This window comes from Ceratotherium simum, chromosome 17, assembly GCF_057802395.1.
Source record: "Ceratotherium simum simum isolate JZ-2026a chromosome 17, ASM5780239v1, whole genome shotgun sequence".
Taxonomy (NCBI): domain Eukaryota; kingdom Metazoa; phylum Chordata; class Mammalia; order Perissodactyla; family Rhinocerotidae; genus Ceratotherium; species Ceratotherium simum.
Window position 1 is genome coordinate 50,433,439 of NC_141916.1, and position 19,438 is coordinate 50,452,876.

Genomic DNA, 19,438 nt, shown 5'->3' on the forward strand with positions numbered 1-19,438 from the left:
TATTTTATGAGCTAAACAACTTTGCCAAATCATAGTAATACAAAGATAAGAAAGGTTTCTACATCGGTTAGGGTTCTGGCATAACAGACACCATTTCAGATTGTTTGAAAGATTTAATGAAGGTACTACTTACGGTGGTCTGGACAGGTTTAATGGAAAAACCAGAAATAAAAAAATGTAAGGTAAGAATGATTAAGAAACTCAGAGACTAGCAACAGTCAGAAGCCGTTACCATTGCTAGATAGTGATACACTGAAGTTAGCTGGCACTGTTTCTGGAGAGCCAATTTTGTACATTTCTTCTCAGCTCAGCCTTTAGTGACTTCATGTTGGTAATTTGAAATGAACCAAGGTGGCTTTGCATTATGAAAATCTGCAAATACTCTGACACTTGCTTTCTAATTTTTCTATGCTGTCCCTTGGCCAAATATACTATGTAGCCAGCTAGAGTGATGTTCTAGTGGTTAAGATTTGCAGCTCTCAGTGCCCCGGCCTGGGTTCTTTTCCCAGTCAGGAAATCACATACCTGTCTGTCTGTTGTCATCTTACGGTGGCTGCGTGTTGCTGTGATGTTGAAAGCTATGCCATTGATATTTAAAATACCAGTGGGGTCACTCATGGTGGACAGCTTTCACAGAGCTTCCAGACTAAGACAGACTAGGAAGAAGGACCTAGCTATTCACTTCCAAAAACATTGGTCATGAAAATTTTGTGAATGGTAGTAGAGCATTGTCTGATACAGTGCCAGAAGGTGAGAGGATGGTGCAAAAAGAAGACCTACTGGTGTTCTGCTCTGCTGTACACAGGGTCGCTAGGAGTCAGAAGTAACTTGACAGCACTAAGGACAATAACAACAATAGCAAAAACCAGATAGAGAAGGAAGATTGGGGAGCAGAGCAGGGAAAGATGAAAAATAGATTTGGGTGGAGTGTTACAAATCAAGAATAACCAACAGGTCACTACCATTTTTTCCACTTAGCATGAATTGTTGCCCCTCATACAGATAAAAATTCTCTCACCTCTAACAGAGGGATGGCACAAAGATCTTTCAGCCAGCATGGGGTAGCAGAGTAATATCAGTTCAGTCAAGATCCTACTTGGAACTTAAAATGTAATGTTAGACATCACCAGTCCTTCTTACATAAGGTAACAGAGAAAGGCAGGGAGGAAGGAGATGATATGCATAGTCCCTGTCTGTGTAACTGGTTATGAGGCCAAACCTGATAATCATAACTCATCATGTATTCCATGATTCTTTTTCCTACTCAGGTTTGTTAACTGGTGACATGACTTAAGCTTTATTGCACCTGTATCCAAAACCGTATCTCTATAGTATTACCAGAGTTACCCATTGAATCATATTATCGAAGATGTGAATACTGGAAAGCTCCTGAAAGAATTGCCTGTGTTCCAGGCATAGCTCTCTTTATCCTCATTGTGTAGCAGCAACACAATATTCCCGTGATAACTGGCATCAATAACTCTAGCCTCTATAGCAAGCTTCTTTGATTCCTTGTTGAATGGCATGGAATTCAAAAGGCTAAAGGAAACCCATAGGGTGATCATCTCATCCAGTTGTTTATTGAGATCTTCCTCTGCAGTAGATTCACTCTGTTGGGAATTTGAGTAGTATAGAAATATTTTCATACCTTTTTCTTATTCTGAGAGATCTATTCAACTTAATGTTATTTTGCCAAGACTCTGATCAGTCTGCAGTTATTAGGCATCGGATTAAACACAGCGAAAAACAGATGGACCGCTTGGACTTCTGACCACTGGGTTGACTTTTGTTTGACCACTTTCTTAGAAGGACATCTCTAAGTGGAATTCTAATGCAACAACTATCCATATAGAGCTAGTGCCAGTATCTTGTACAGGCCTATCTGTAAAGTAGGCCAATATTTTCCCCATTCTTTGCATTTGTTTTAGGTAAGTAAGTCAACCTTGTGTCTGAAGAGTCATCCCATGATCTATGACACACTGGGCACATAACAGAATCCAGAGTTTTTATAACATGTCATTCACAAGATCCAAAATATAGGTAAATATTATTATGCAGGCTCATTTATAAACTGTAAAATGTGACTGTATTAGTTTCCAGTGGCTACTGTAACCAATTGCCAAAATATTGGTGGCTTTCAACAATAAAAGTGTATTTTATCATAGTTCTGGAGGCCAGGTCCAAAATCAGTATCACTGGGCTGAAATCAAGATGTCAATGAAGCCACACTCTCTCCAGAGTAGAATCCACTCTACCTCTTCCAGCTTCTGGAGGCTGTCAGCATTCCTTGGTTTGTGGCCACATCTCTCCAATTTTTAGACCAGTATCTTTAAATCTCTCTCTACCCATCTTCACATTGCCTGGTCTGCATGTCGGTGTGAAATCTCCCTCTGCCTCCCTCTTATAAGGATACACGTGATTGCCTTTAGGGCCCACTTAGAGAACCCAAAATAATCTCCCCATCTTAAGATCCTTTACCTACTCATGTCTTTTGCCACATAAGGTAAAATTCACACATTCTGGGGAATGGGACCTGATATATTTGAGGGGCATTTTTCAGCCTACCACAGTGACTGATAGTCAAAAATTAAAAAAGCCAATAAAAACTAAATCCAAGTTGCTCCCATTTTTGCATTTAGCATCAAAGAGCTTTAGAGCACTTCCAATACTTTAAAAAAATGGAGTTACAGTGAATGAACAGATGTGGAATCTTAGCAGAGAAATGAAAACTATGAAAGAAAACCAAATAAAAATTCCAGAATTAAAAGAACCATATACGAAATGAAAATTTCTATTGTTTAAAATATTTGAAGATATAACGGCTAAAAGCTTTCCAAATATAGTTATAAAAATAAAACTTATAAGAATTTAATAAGTTCAGCAAACCTAAAGAAGGATAAATAAAAGGAAGACTCCACCTAAAGACATCATTGTCAAACTGCTGAAGTTTAAAAAGGAAGAAAATATATTGCATATAATCATAGAAAAATAATTATGGAAAGAGCATAGAGCATCTTTAATGACTGAAGGAAAAATAAATTTCAAAATGCCTATCAAGCCTTCTGGTTTCTGGTCCAGCATGTAAGAAGCTTGGAAGTCATCACTTTCACCCTAACAAGAAAAAACCTGAACAAACAGAAGATCAAAGATTCTTCTCAGATCCTTCAGAGAATTGAGATCACAGGGCAAATTACTGCCCCTACATTAGAGAGACAGAGGGGCAGACGTGGAGACTCACATTCTAATGGAGCAGAAGTCCAGGAGCAAATATCCCTGCTTGAGTAGGAACCAGAGTAGGAAAAGATAAACTATATTTGACACATTTCCAGAAGCTCAGTGTGGGCAAGCATGAGAGTTAAAACTCAAGGAGGTGGCAGTCTTAATGGCTGCTTACAGTTTCATAAGTTTTACCCCTAAGAACCCTATTAGTCGTCATAGTGAAGGCTGGAGAAAAAACTCTGTGGTGTTTCTGACAGGGAAGGGAAACATAGCCATTTTGAAATATGCTCAGCACAAGGCCTACCCTTGGGGCTGGCCCCCCGGCATAGTGGTTAAGTTCAGCACACTCCACTTTGACGGCCCAGGTTGGTGGGTTCAGGTCCCAGACATGGACGTTCTCCACTCATTAGCCATGCTGAGGTGGTGACCCACATACAAAAAGTAGAGGAAGATTGGCAACAGATGTCAGCTCAGGGTGAACCTTCCTCACCAAAAAAAGAAAAAAAAAGGTCTGCCCTCAATGGAAACTATTTTACCAGAGCCTAACCAAGTGTATTTTTACCAAAGCCTAACCAACCTGAAGGAAGAGTAATACCCAACTCCAGCCTGCTCTAGCTTTTCACATGAAGGAAGGGAAATAACCAATGCCAGCTCCCTCTAATCTTCCTGTGTCACCTTAGGTGTGGGGAGGGGAATGAGAAGCACTTGTGAAGATGACAGCCCAGGGGCACAGGCTCGTTAAAACACTGAGATCTAATTATAGAACTATAGAATGCTTTCCCTCCCCTCATATCTAACCAGCACATCAATAGAGCTCTTGCCTAATAATGGCAATGCAACTATAAGAACTGCACATCTTAGAACATATTCAAGAAACCTCTAGGGAAACCCAAAGACAACAGGGGAGACAAAAACAAGGAAGTCGGAGGAAATATTAGTCTCCAACAATTATAGTGGTAGCAAATAATACACCACTTAATTCTTAGCCAGATAAGCAAAAAGTCTCACAATGACACTGATGTCTATTTCTCTCAGTTCCTTTACATGGTACATCATGAATAAATTTTAACAACAACAACAACAAAATACAAGGAATACTAAAAGGCTCAAAACACAGCTTAAATGAACAAAGAAAACACCAGAACCTGAATCAGATATGGCAGATACGTTGGAATTACGAGACTTGGAGTTTCAAACAGCTATGACTAATATGATAAGAGCTCCAATGGAAAAAATGGACAGCATAGACGTATGATTGTATAATGTAAGAAGAGAGATAGAAACTCTAAGAAACAAACAAAAGGAAATGCTGGAAATAAAAAAAAGGTACTGTACAAAAATGAACCATATTTTCAATGGGTTCAACAATAGACTGGATATGGCTAAAGAAAGAATAAATGAACTTGGAGAAAAGTCAATAGCAACTTCCAAAACTGAAATGCAAAGAATAAAAAAAATGAAATATGAAACAGAATATCCAAGGATTGTGTGATAATTACAAAAGTGATAACATATGCTTAACGGGGATACCAGAAATAGAAGAAAGTCAGAAAGGAATAGAAGAAATATTTGAGGTAATAATGACTGAGAATTTTCCAAACTTAAAGACAAACACCAAACCACAGATCCAGGAAATTCACAGAATACCAAGCAAGATAAATACAAAAAACCCAAAACCTATAGAGAAACAAGGACTTCTCTTCAGAAACTATACGAACAGGAAGATAATGGAGTAAAATATTTCAGATGTTGAAAGGAAAATATCACCAGTCTAGAATTCTGCACTCAGAGAAATTAGCCTTCAAAAGTGAAGGAGAAATAAAGACTTTCTCAGATAGACAAAAATAGAGGGACTTTGGGCCACTAGACCTACTTTGCAAGACATGTTAGAAGAAGTTCTTCAGAAGGAAGGAAATGATATAGGTCAGAAACTAAGATCTAAAGAAAGAAAGGAAGCACTGCATGTTTCTTATTCTTGATTGATCTAACAGATAAAAGTTTGTTCAATATACTAACAACAACAATGTACTTAGTGACTGTAGCTTATGGGTAAGTGAAATGAATGGCAGCAATATTCTGAGGGACCTAAAGAAGGAATTGAGAATACTCTGTTACAAGATACTTGCACTACCTGTGAAAAAGTAGTTATCTGAAACAATGTTATTTGAAGGTGGACTTTGATTAGTTGTAAATGTATTCTGCAAACTATGAGTCAACCACTAAAAAAGTAAAAAAAAAAAAGCATAATTGATATACTAAAAGAGGAGAGAAAATGGACTCATATAAATGCTCAATTAAAATGAGAGAAGTCAAAAAATTGAAAAACAGCAACAAAAAAATACAAAGAACAAGGGCAATGCAAAACTATTACAAATATTGTATATATTAATCCAACTATATCAATAAACTACTTTAAATGTCAATGATATAAATACACCAATTACAACACAGAGACTCTCAGAGTGGATAAAAAAACAAGACATAACTATATGTTGTCTACAAGAAATTCATTTTAAGTATAAAGACACATATAGATTAAAAGTAAAGGGATGGAGAAAGATATACCATGCGCACAAAAACCCAAAGAAAGCTGTAGTACCTCTATTAATTTCAGAGGAAGAAGATTATCATGGATAAAGAGGACCATTATATATTGATAAAGGTGTCAATTCTCCAAGAAGACATAACAACCCTTAAGGCATATGTGCCTAACAGCAGAGGTACAATAATACATAAGGCAAATGCTGATAAAATTGAAAGGAGTAACAGATAAATCCACTATTATAGTTGGAGACTTCAACAGCCCTCTATTAGGAAATGACAGATCCAGCAGGCAGAAAGTCAGTAAGGATGTGGTTGAATTGAAAAGTGCAATTGATCAACTGGATCAACAACAGTAGATGCATATTCTTTGCAAGGTCATACAGAACATTCACCAATATAGACAACATTCTGGACCATAAGACACACTTGCACAAATTAAAAGAACAGAAATTATACAAAGCATTCCTTCATGCCACAAAGGAATTTAACTAAAATCAATAATAGAAAGATAGTGGAAAATCTCAAAAAAAAATTTAGAGATTAAAGAATACATTTCTAAATATCACATGGATCACAGAAGTTTAAAAAGAAATTAAAGCAATATTTTGAGCTAAAGGAGAAAGAAAATATGACAAAAAAGTCTGTGGGATGCAATGAAAACAGTGCCTAGAGGAAAATTTTTACATTGAATGCATATATTGGAAAAGAAGGAAGATCTAAAACGAATAACGTAAGCTTGCATGTCAGGGAACTTTAAAAAAAGAGCAAATTAAATCCAAAGTAAGCAGAAAAAAAGAAACAATAAAAATTAGAGTAGAAATCAAGAAATTGAAAATGGGAAATCAATAGAGAAAGTCGATGAAATCAAAAGTTGGTTCTTTGAAAAGATCCAGAAAATCAGTAAGCCTCTAGCCAGGCTAAGAAAAACAGGTTTTAATATATTAACAGGGCATCAAAAGTTAAATTTACATGTAAGCATAAGTGTATCCCTCTATCTCTAAACAACAAGCAACATGGTGAATGTGATTTACTAGTACATGTGTGTGGCATTTAAGTTTAACTTTAAATTAATTAAAATTAAATATATTTAAAAATCCAGTTCTTCAGTCGTATTAACCACATTTCAAGTGCTCAATAGCCATGAGTGGCTAGTGACCACCATATTGTACGGTAGAGATAAAAATAGTTCCCTCATTACAGAAATTTCTATTGGACAGTGTTATTAAAAGATTTTCAAATATTCAAATTTTTAAAAGCCATAATAACAAGTCATATCCTACCAGCAATGTATAAGCAATCCCAGGGCTGTTGAGCTTCTCCAACATATCATAATATCACTCTTATTTTTGCAAATTGAATGATTGTAAAATGATATCTTGCTATGATGCTAATTTCCATTTCCTTCTTCAAACTGAAGAAGGAAACATATTTGTTTATTGGCCTAACAGATTCTTCTGTGCAATGCCTGTTTTTGCTTCTGTTCCTATTTCTCTTAGGTTTCCCTTAAGTTTTCTCTATAGATTGATAGGAATTCCTTACAAATTCTCGATTAATCTCTTGTTGGTTACATCTGCAACAAACATTTTTCAAATTTGTCACCTGTTTTTTCACTTTTGTAATAGTGTCTTTCAATAATCATACAGAATTAAATTTTTTCTCCAACTTTATTGAGGTATAATTGACATAGAACGTAGTGTAAGTTTAAGGTTTGCAACATGCTGATTTGATACATTTATATATTGCAAAACGATTACCACCATTGCATCAGCTAACACTTTCATCCCATGAGATAAGTACCATTTCTTTTTTTTGTGGTGAGAACTTTTAAGAGTTACTTTCTTAGCAACTTGCAAGTTTACAATACAGTATTATTACCTATAATCATCGTGCTGTACGTTAGATCCCCAGAACTTGTTAACCTTATAACTAGAAATTTATAGTCTTTGACTAATATATCCCCATTTCCCCCACCCCGAGCCCCTGGTGACAACCACTCTACTCTATATTTCTCTGAATTTAGCTTTTTTAGATTCTATATATAAGTGATATCATACAGTATTTGTCTTTCTGTCTGGTATTTCATTTAGCATAATGTCCTCAAGATTCATCCAAGTCATCACAAATGACAGGACTGTAATACTTGTAGCTGCTTACAAACAGTGAGACATTTCCTTATGTACTGATATGGAATAATCTACAAGATATATTTTTTAAAAAAGGAAGCAGGACTATTATGTACAGTTATGTAGCATTTGGTTTACCATATAGATTGTATATGTTTGTATTTTCCTAGAATATCTATGGAATAATATCCAAGAGACTAGTTACATGTTTGCCTCTGAGATAAGTGACTAGGAAGATGGAAAACGATAATTTGTTTTCACAGTTCATCATTTTGTACCTTTTATATTTTGAACAATGTTAATGTATTATGTACTTACTCAAATAAATTCAATTAAATGATTAAGGAAAAATTAATATAAAACTTTCACCCAATAAAACACATTTTTCATGTTCTCTGATTTGTTGGTTCTTGGCATTTAAAAGAAATAAATTTATTTCTTGGATTTATCTAATTTTACTATACATAAAACTTCTTGTTTTTTCTGCTCAAGGATGTTTTAAAAAATAATAATTCCTCATAAATCATGCATAGTTGGCTGATTTGGGTGAATATCCTAAGTATTTTTAAAGTTCTAGTTATTAAAGAATGAAAACATTAAGACGTTGATTTTAGTAATTCTTTAAGTAGCAAGGCAGGTAAACTTCTTTTCACAAATACATTCAAAACTGTAGCACAGATAGCACTAATAATATTTACTGGATTGATTTATCCACATTTTGCATCAGGTGTGGTGGTCTGTTGAAAAGCCCTGAATTACAAAATATTTTTCTTTTTTTCATTCCTCAGGCAAAATCGTATTATCAAAATTTTAAGACATAGGTGTTATTATTTCAGTGGATACAAAAAAATCTTGTGACAGAAATATAGCTATTAAACCATAGATGCAATTGTTTATAAAACTAATGGATAACATTGCCAATGGGATTGAAGACAAAGAAGAGGTAGAAAAGGTAGTGAAGGGTGGACAATATACTTGCATTAGACTTGTACATTTGGGAAATTCTTCTGAGACTTCTGAAATTTCTGGGAAGTGACTAAATATAGTAAAATTGTTATGTGACACATTGTAACTAGATATAAAAATATCTCCAGTTTCCTGTGTCTCAGATTAATATGTAAAGAGCATAAGCTTCCAATGCTAGCCTCACTTTCAGCACAGAAAGAGTTTGCTGACATTTCAAACGTTAGTATACTTTATTCCCACTGAAGTTAATGTCTTGCACACCAAACAAAACATTAACATTTTGTGAAATTGAGCAATGAGTATAGGGAACATGGATTTTCAGTTATAGAGCTATGCTAAAATATATATAAGAGAATCTTAATTTTTTCTGTGGATAGTTTATTTGATAAAAATATTTTAAATCTCATGAAGTCTAATTTGTCTATTTATTCTCTTTTTCCCTGTGCATTTGGAGTTTTACCCAAGACATCATTGCCGAATCTAATGTTGTGAAGCTTTTGTTCTGCTTTATTCTAACAGTTTTAGATCTTATATTTAGGTCATGAATCCATTTTGAGTTGATTTTTATATATGGTGTTAGGTAAGAGTCCAACTTTATTCTTTTTCATGTGGATATCCAGTTTATCCAGCTGAATTTTTTTGAAAATACTATCTTTTCTCCACTGAATTTTTTTTTGAAAGGTTTATGAGAACACTGTTAGTGGATAAATCAAGCTGAATACATCTGAACCCACTGGCCAATCTTACTTCACTAAAAGCAGGACAATCCGCTATCATGAAAGTATCCAGCATCCCTATGAAATATTCTTTTTTCTTTCTTTTTTTTTTTTTTTTAATTGAGGTCAGTTTTCCCAAGACCATTTATTGAAGACACTTTCCTTTCTCCATTGCATGTTCTTGGCTACTTTGTTGAAAATTAGCTGTCCATAGATGTGTGGGTTTATTTCTGGGCTCTCAATTCTGTACCACTGATCCGTGTCTGTTTTTGTGCTGCTATTAGGCTGTTTTGATTGCTATAGCTTTGTAGTCAATTTTGAAATCAGAGACTGTAATATCTCCAGCTTTGTTCTTTTTCACTCAGGATTGCTTTGTGTATTTGGGGTATTTTCTTGTTTCATATAAATTTTAGGACTTTTTGTTCTATTTCCATGAAAAATGTCATTGGGGTTCTGATTAGAATTGCATTGAATCTATCTGTAGTTTCTCCAGGTAATATGGACATTTTAACTATGTTAAAACTTCCAATCCATGAGCACGGAATATGTTTCCATTTTTTATGTCTTCTTCAATTTCTTTCAACAATGCCTTATAGTTTTAGAGTACAGGGTTTTCACCTCCTTGGTTAAACTTATTCCTAAGTATTTTATTCCTTTTGTTGCAATTGTAAATAGTATTCTATTCTTGTTCTCTTTCTGTTAGTTTGGTGTTATTATGTAGAAATGCAACTGATTTTTATATGTTGATTTTCTACCCTGCAACTTTACTGTGTTTGTTAATTATTTCCAATAATTTTTTGGTGGATTCTATAGAGTTTTCTATGTATAGAATCAGGTCATCCACAAAGAGTAAAAGTTTTACCTCTTCCTTTCCAAATTGGATATCTTACATTTCATTTCCTTGCCTAATTGCTCTGGCTAGGACTTCCAATACTATGTTGAAGAGTGGTGAGAGTGGGCATCCTCATATTGTTCCTGTTGTTAGGGCAATAGCTTTCAGTTTTTCACCATTGAGTATGGCATTGGCTGTGGGTTTGTCATATAAGGCCTTTATTATGTTGAGGTATTTTCTTTCTATACCCATTTTATTAAAAGTGTTTATCATAAATGAATGTTGAATCTTGTCAAATGATTTCTCTGCATCTATTGAAATGATCATGTGATTTTTAATCTTCATTTTGTGGTGTATCACATTGATTGATTTACAGATGTTGAACCACCCCTGCTTTCCTAGAATAAATTCCACTTGATTGTGTTGTATGAATTTTTAAGTGTGTTGTTGTATTTGATTTGCTAATATTTTGTCGTGGTTGTGCGCATCAATGTTCATCAGTGATATTGGCCTGTAATTTTCCTTTTTGTGTTGTTCTTGTCTGGTTTTGGTATCAGAGTAATGTTGGCCTTGTAAAATGAGTGAGGAAACATCCCTCCTCTTCAGTTTTTTGGAAGAATTTGGGAAGGATAGGTATTAAATCTTCTTTGAATGTTTGGTAGAATTCACCAGAGTAGCCATCTAGTCCTGGATTTTCACTTTTTGGGAAGTTTTTGATTACTCTTTGAATCTGTTTACTTAGTATTAGTCTATTCAGATTCTCTATTTCTTCTTGATTCAGTTTTGGAAGGTTGTATGATTCTAAGAATTTATGCATTTCTTCTAGTTTATCCAATTTGTTGGTGCATAATTTTTCATAGTATTCTCTTATAATCCTTTGTATTTCTGTGGTATCCATTGTAAATTCTTCTCTTTCATTTCTGATTTTATTTATTAGAGCCTTCTCTCTTTTTTTCTTAGTGAGCCTAGCTAAGTGTTTGTCAAATTTGTTTAACTTTTAAAGAACAAGCTCTTAGTTTCATTGATCCTTTCTATTGTCTTTTAGTCTCTATTTCATTTATTTCCACTCTGATTTTTATTATTTCCTTACTTCTACTGACTTTAGGCTTTGTTTGTCCTCCCTTTTCTACATCTTTTAGGTGAAGTGTTAGATTGTTTGACATTTTTCTTGGTTTTTGAGGTAGGTCTGTATTACTATAAATTTCCATCTTAGTACTGATTTTGCTGCTTCCCATAGATTTTGGTATGGTGTGTTTTCATTTTGATTTGGCTCGAGGTATTTCTTGATTTCTCCTTTGATTTCTTCATTAATCCAATAGTTGTTCAATAGTATGTGATTTAGTCTCCACATATTTGTGACTTTTTCAGTTTCTTCTTGAAGTTTATTTCTAATTTCATACCATTGTGGTTGGAAAAGATGTGTGATAGTATTTTGATATTCTTAAATTTATTGAGACTTGTATTGTTTCCCAAACATGGTTTATCTTTGAGAATGTCCCATGTGCTCTTGAGAAGAATGTATATTCTGCTGTTTTTGGATGGAATATTGTGTGTGTATATATATATATATACACACACAATATATATATGTGTTTATATGTATATATACACAATGTATATATATATACACTATATATATATAAAGATATGTATATATTATATAGGTTATATTTATAAAGATATATATTTGTATATATATTATATATATGTGTTATATATATATAAAGCCCTTCTGGTCTAGTGTTTCATTTAAGGCCAATGTTTTCTTGTTGACTCTCTCTCTATGTGACCTATTACATTGATGTTAGTGGGGTATTAAAGTTCCCTACTATTATTGTGTTGCTGTCAATTTCTCCCTTTAGGTCTGTTAATAGTTGCTTTATATACTTTGGCGCTTCTATGTTAGGTGCATATATATTAATAAATGCTATGTCTTCTTGGTGGAATGTCCCTTTTATCATATAATGTCCATCTTTTTCTCTTGTTTGTTTTTGGTTTGAAATCTATTTTGTCTGATTTAAATATGGCTACCTATACTTTCTTTGGTTGCCATTCACTTGTAGTATCATCTTCCATCCCTTTACTCTGAGATTACATTTGTCTTTATAGATGAGATGTGTTTCCTGGGGGCAGCATATTGTTGGGTCTCATTTTTTAATTCATCTAGCCACTCTCTGTCTTTTGATTGTTGAATTCAATCCATTTATATTTAGAGTGATTATTGATATATGAGGGCTTAATTCTGCTACTTTATCTCTTGTTTTCTAGTTGTTCTATATTTCCATTGTTTCTTTTTCCTCGTGTCTCTGTCTGACATTTCAGTTTGATGATTTTCTGTGATATGTTTCTTGGTTTCATCTTTTTTCACATGTGTATGTTGTGACTCTGCTCTGAGTTTTTGTTTTGTGGTTACCATGAGGTTTATATAAAACCTATCTCAAAGATGAGATAGCCCTTTTTCTGCTGATAGCCTCTTATCTCCATTTGCCTATGTAGGTTCCATTCTTTTTCTCTTCCCCGTCTATGTTTTTTTTTTTTTTTTTCTCTTTGGTCACAAATTATCTCCTTTTGTATTGTCACCTTGTTACCAAATTTAAGTGGTTTGCTTTCTCTTTAGCCTTTATGTTATAATTGTTTACTAACCTATTCTGATATCGAATTGCAATTTTCTGATTCTGTCTGTCTGTTCATCACCTTGCTTAAAGCTTAGTATACCTTTGCCTTTTTGTTTAAAGTAGGAGGGCTCCTTTCAACATTTCTTGTAAGGCAGGCCTAGTAGCGATGGACTCCCTCAGGTTTTGCTGGTTGGAGGAAAAGTTTATTTCTCCTTCATATCTGAAGGATGACTTTGCTGGATAGAGTATTCTTGGCTGATAGCTTTTATTTTTTAATATTTTTAATATTTTTTAATATATTATTCCACTCTGTTCCAACTTGTAGAATTTCTGCTGAGATATCTATTGATAGCCTTATTTGCATTCCTTTGTAGTTATTTTATTCTCTCTGGCCGTTCTTAACATTCTTCCTTTGTCATTGACTTTTGACAGTTTTAATATAACATGCCTTGGAGAAAGTCTTTTTGCATTGAGATAATTAGATGTTCTATTAGCTTTGTGTATTTGTATATCCTGTTTCTTCCCCAGGTTTGAGAAATTCCTAGCTATTATTGTTTTAAATAAGCTCTCTGCTTCTTTCTCCCTCTCTTCTCCTCTGCGGCACCCAGTATCCTTATGTTGTTTTTCCTAATTAAATTGGATATTTCTTGTAGAATTTCTCAATTTTTAAAACAATTTAGTTCTCTTTCCTCTTCCCCCTGAACCATTTTTTTTTTTTTTTTGTGAGGAGATCAGCCCTGTGCTAACATCTGCCAATCCTCCTCTTTTTTTGCTGAGGAAGACTGGCCCTGGGCTAGCATCCGTGCCCATCTTCCTCCACTTTATATGGAATGCCGCCACAGCATGGCTTGCCAAGCAGTGAGTCACTTCGTGCCCGGGATCCGAACCGGCGAACCCCACGCTGCCATAGAGGAATGCGTACACTTAACTGCTCGTGCCACTGGGCTGACCCCGCACCTGAGCCATTTCTGAATTTCTACATTCTAGCTTGTTAATTCTCTCTTCCATATTGTCTGCTCTATTTTCAATGCTGTCTGCTTTATTCTTAATCTCATTAATTGTGTTCTTTAGCTCCAGAATTTCTGTTTTTGTTTTTTTTTTTTAGAATTTCAATCTCTTTGTTGAAGTACTCCTACTGTCCATTAATTTTATTTCTGAGCTCATTGAACTCTCTTTCTGAGTTTTCTTGTAACTTACTGATTTTCTTCATGTCAGTAATTTAGAATTCTCTGTCAATTAGATCACCACCTCCTGTGAGTTCAAGTTTTGTTTCTGGAGAGTTGCCATTTTCTTTTTGTACTACAATTTTACTGTATTTCTTCATGGTGCTTGATGAACTGTTCCTCTGCCAGTGCATTTGTGGGAGCAAACACCTTTCTTCTTTGGGTAAGCCTTTGGTTACTTTGACTCTGAGCTTCTTCTGGTTATATTTGAGATCAAGCACTTTCCACCCTCCACTGCCTCAGCCACAGGCTTTGTCAGTGCCCTTTTTGTGCTGCTTGTGACTCTGAAGTTACTGGTGCCTCACTGAATATGATGTCACTGCAGTAGCAGGTGTCACCACTGGGGTAACCAGGCTGAGAGCACTTCTGCTGCTCTCAGGGCTGCCTAGGTCTTTCTTCCCTCAATGCAGGAGGGTGAGGGGGACAGTGGGATGAGGACTGGGTCACAGGCACCTCTGCCACCTTCAGCTTAGTTGGGTCCACAGTTTCTGATGCTATGAGTAGAGGGGGTGAAGTTACAGGCACCTCTGCTGCTGGGGGGGACAGGGGTCATGGGCTTCACTGTCACTGTTATCTGGGCTCTCCATAGGCTTTGGTGTTGTTGCCATGTGCATTTCCTGTGCTATTGCTCCCGGATGATCTACAGGTGCTGGCAGTGACACTGCCAAAGGTACTGGGTTCATGAGTGTTGTCACCACTGCCAGGGGCCTGGAGTCTTGTATGGTTGTTGCTGGGGATGCTGCCACTGGGGGCTGGGTTGTGGGTACTGCTGTGCCTTTTGAAGCCTCAGGTCACAGCTGTCACCCACCACTGGTGGGGGAGGGAGAGGGGCTGAGCCATGAGTGCAGCTGCTTCTCCTGCAAACTCTGGTATCCAGCACCAGTCCACTTTTTGAAACCTCATGTCACAGGCATCGCCACCAGTACCAGGGGTATCCTCTTCTTGGCTGAAGCCTCCACTGCTGGAAGGGCTGGGGACAGAGTTGCTACACGAGGGGAGAAAGAGGGGGCTGTGTCACAGACACAGCTGCATTTCCTGAAGCCTCAGGTCATGGGATACACTCACCACTTCTGGAGGAGGGGTAGGTGCTGAATCATGAGTGCCATTGCTGCTCCTGCAGCATCTAGTGTCTGGCACTGGGGACTTTTTTAAAGTTCAGGTCACAGGCACCACTGCCACTACTGGAAGTATCCATGTCTTGGATGCATTCCTTGCTACTGGAAGGGCTGGTGTTGGAGGCTCTGCCTCCAGGGGAGGGGGAGAGGGCTGGGCCACAGGTGTCTTACAGTTGCTAGAGTTTCTGGTCATGGGCCCACAGTGATTCCTGGTGACTCTGGGAGCATGAGCTCCCTGAAATCCTGGAGCTTCCGTTCATGGGCATTACCTCAGTTTCTGGGACCTCTGTTCACAGGACTCATCACAGATCCTGAAACCTCCAGTCTCAGGGGATTCTATCACTGCTTCCCTAGTTCCGCTGCCTCCAGGAGGTCCAGTCCACCCACCTTCAGATGTATAGGTGTATGGATCTCTCAGGCATCTGGTGTGCTGTGTAGAGAGTCCTTTGCTGTCAATGGATGTCCCTCTGATTGTAACTTAGAGGGGTGAGACAAAGGGAACAATTCAGTCCACCATGATGCTGACATCACCTCTTCATTGAATGTTCTTGCCACCCTTGTTGAAAATCACTTGACCTCTGTGCAAGGGTTCATTTCTGGACTTTCTATTCTATTCCATTGGTGTATATGTCTGTGTTTATGCCAGTACCACACTATTTTGATTCTCTTCGCTTTGCAATAAACTCTTAAAGCAGGGAAGTGTAACACTTCCAACTTTGTTCTTTTTCAAGATTGTTTTGACTATTCAGGGTCCCTTCAGATTTTATGTTGTATCCTCTAAAAAGTTTCATGTGAACTCAAGAAAAATTTGTATTCTACTGTTGTTGGGTAGTGTGTCCTAGATGTGTCTATGTCCACTGATCTATAGTGTTGTTCAAGTCTTCTATTTTTTTTATTGATCATCTTTTGGTTGTTATATCTATTATTAAAAGTGCAGTATTGAAGTCTCCTATTATTATTGTAGATCCATTTATTTCTCCCCTCAATTTTGTAAATGTTTGCTTCATATATTTAGGAGCTGTGATATATTTATAATTATTATATCTGCCTGATGAATTAACCCTTTTATTATCATGTAATGTACTTCTTTGTTTCTTGTAATAGTATTTGACTTAAAATCTATTTTTTCTGATATTAGTACAGCCTTTCTTGCTCTCTTTTGGTTATTATTTGCGTGGAATATATTTTCCATCTTTTTACTTCCAACCTATGCATATGCTTAGATGTAAAATGAGTCTCTTGTAGACAGCATATAGTGGGATTCTGTCTTTTTATCCATTCATATAATGTATATCTTTTGATTGAGGAATTTGATACATTTCCATTTAATGCAATTACTGAGAGGAAGGACATACAATTGCCATTTTATTATTTGTTTTATATGTCTTGCTGCTTTTTGTCCCTCATTTTCTCCTTTACTGCCTTTCTTTGTGTTTCATTGATTTTTTTTGTAGTGAAATGTTTTGATTCTCTTCTATTTTTTCCTTTTATGTATATTCTACAGGTATTTTCTTTGTGGTTACCATGGAGATTACACAAAATATCTTAACATTATAGCAACTTGTTTTAAACTAATACCAACACCAACTTAACTTCAATCACATAAAAATATTTTACTCTTTTATAGCTTCACCCTTCACTCTAAGTTATTGAAGCCACTCCTTATATCTGTAAATATTGTGTACTCATTAACATACATTTATAGTTATTTTTATGCTTTTGACTTTTAAATCCTATAAAATAATTAAAAGTGGAATTTAGTAATCAAAATTACACTAACATAGATTTTTATATTTGTCCATATATTTACATTTACCAAAGAACTGTATATTTTTGTATGGCTTTAAGTTACTGTCTAGCATCCTTTTATTTTAACTTGAAGGACTCCCTTTAGCATAGGCAGGTCTCTGGTAATGAATGCTTCCAGCTTTTGTTTATCTGGGAAGATATTAATTTTGCCTTCATTTTTGAAGAGCAGTTTTGGCAGATATAGTGTTCTTGGCTGACATTTTCTTTCTTCCAAAACTTTAAATACATCATCTCATTGCCTTTTGTCCTGCAAGGTCAGAAATTGGCTTATAATCTTATAGAGGTTCTCTTATATGTGATGAGTCATGTTTCCCTTGTGCTTTGAAGAGTCTCTTTGTCTTTGACTTTAGAAGGCTTGATCATAAAATGTTCAGTATGGGTTTTGAGGATTTATCTTTCTTGGAGTTTGCTGAGCTTCTTATATTTTACATCTATATCTTTAAAATTGAGTATTTTTTGTCCTTTATTTCTTCAAATAAGCTTTCTGCCCTTTTCTCTCTCTCTTCTTCTAGGACTCTCAGAATATGTATATTGGTCTGACTGATGGTGTCTTACAAGTTATTTAGGTTCTGTTCACTTCTTTTTACTCTTTTTCTTTCTCCTCAGATTCAATAATTTCAAAAGACTTGTCTTTACGTTCACTGATTCTTTCTCTGCATGATCAATTCTGTTACTGAATCCCTGTAGCAGATTTTTAATTCAGTTATTGTATCTTTCAGCTCCAGAATTTGTTTCTTTTATGTAATTTCTATATCTTCATTGATATTCTCATATTCTCCATAAATCCTTTTCTTGAAGTTGTTTAGCTTTAGATTTCTGTCTTTGTTCACTTTTAGCTCATTGAACATCTTTTTTAAGTTATTTTAAATTCTTTGCAAGCAACTCAGAGGACTACATTTCTTTAGGGTTAGTTTCGGGATATTTATTTTGCTCCTGTGAGTAGACTATGTTTCCTTGTTTCTTTGTATGCGTTGTAATATTTCATTGAGACTTGAGCACATGAAGAAAAATCCACCTCTCCCAGTATTTACAGCCTGGTTTGTACAGGGGGAGGCCTTCACTAATTAGTCTGGCATAAAGGTTAATGGTTCTCTCAAACCTTTTCTGATGATGTGTCTCTCCTGGATTGGTTTGTGTGCTTTTATTCCAGTTCCCTTAATATATAGCTGCTTTTAAATGCCTTAATTTCCCTAAGAATCTCATTACTGCTTCTTTTCAGATGACTTCAATTTCTACTGTATTATTCTGTCCCAATTACCTTGCTTTCAGGAGCCCATGGGACTGCGAAACCCTGTAGCTCTAATGTAACACATCACCTGTCACTAGTATACCAACCTGGTATTCAACTATGCAACCATTCCCATAAGTGCTCTTAGTCAAGTGAAACAGAAATAAGTTCCTCCAGCAGCCCCCAGACAAGCAAGAATGCTAAAATCAAGTTCCACTCTTTTCCTTGTGTCCTGAGGGAGGAGTTAGGAATTTGGCAGTTTCCTCCCAACCACACATTGCTGTGCTTGGGAGGAGGTGGGACAAGGGTATGAAAAATGCTGTGACATTTCCTACTATTGTGAATGCAGGCTTTCTTTTTGGTTGGACATTTGGTTGCAACCACTTCTTAACTGGTTTCTAGAGCCCTTACAAAGCTATTTTGGTCCATATATTTTTCATTTGAAGTTTCTGTGGGGAACCAAGGACCTGGAGTTTTCTAGTGATCCATCTTGCTGACCTCATTCCTCCACCAGTTTTTCCTTGTGCTCACTTGTATATGTTCATGTGTGTTTGTGTATAGTTCTAAGCAATTTTACCACATACATAAGTTTGTATAACCACCACCACAATCAAGAGACAAACTGCTCCATCACAACAAAGCAATTCCTTTATGCTACCCTTCACCCCTGGCTGTTACCCCAGCTGACCATTAATCCCTTCTCCATATCTATAATTTTGCCATTTTATAAAATGTTATGTAAATGAAATCATATGCTATGGAACCTTTTAAGATTGGCTTCTTTTTTCACTCAGCATAATGTCCTTGAGACCCATCAAAGTTTTTGCATGTTCCAATGTTTGTTTCTTTTTATTGCTGAACAGTATTCTGTTATATGAAAGTGTCACAATTTGTTTATCCCTTCTCCTATTGAAGTACATTTTGGTTATTTCCACTTTGGCTCCATTTCAAATAAAGCTGCTATGAAATTACATGGATATATCTTTGTGTGGGCAAAACTTTCATTACTTTGGGTAAATGCTTAAGAATACAGTTGTAAGAAACTGAC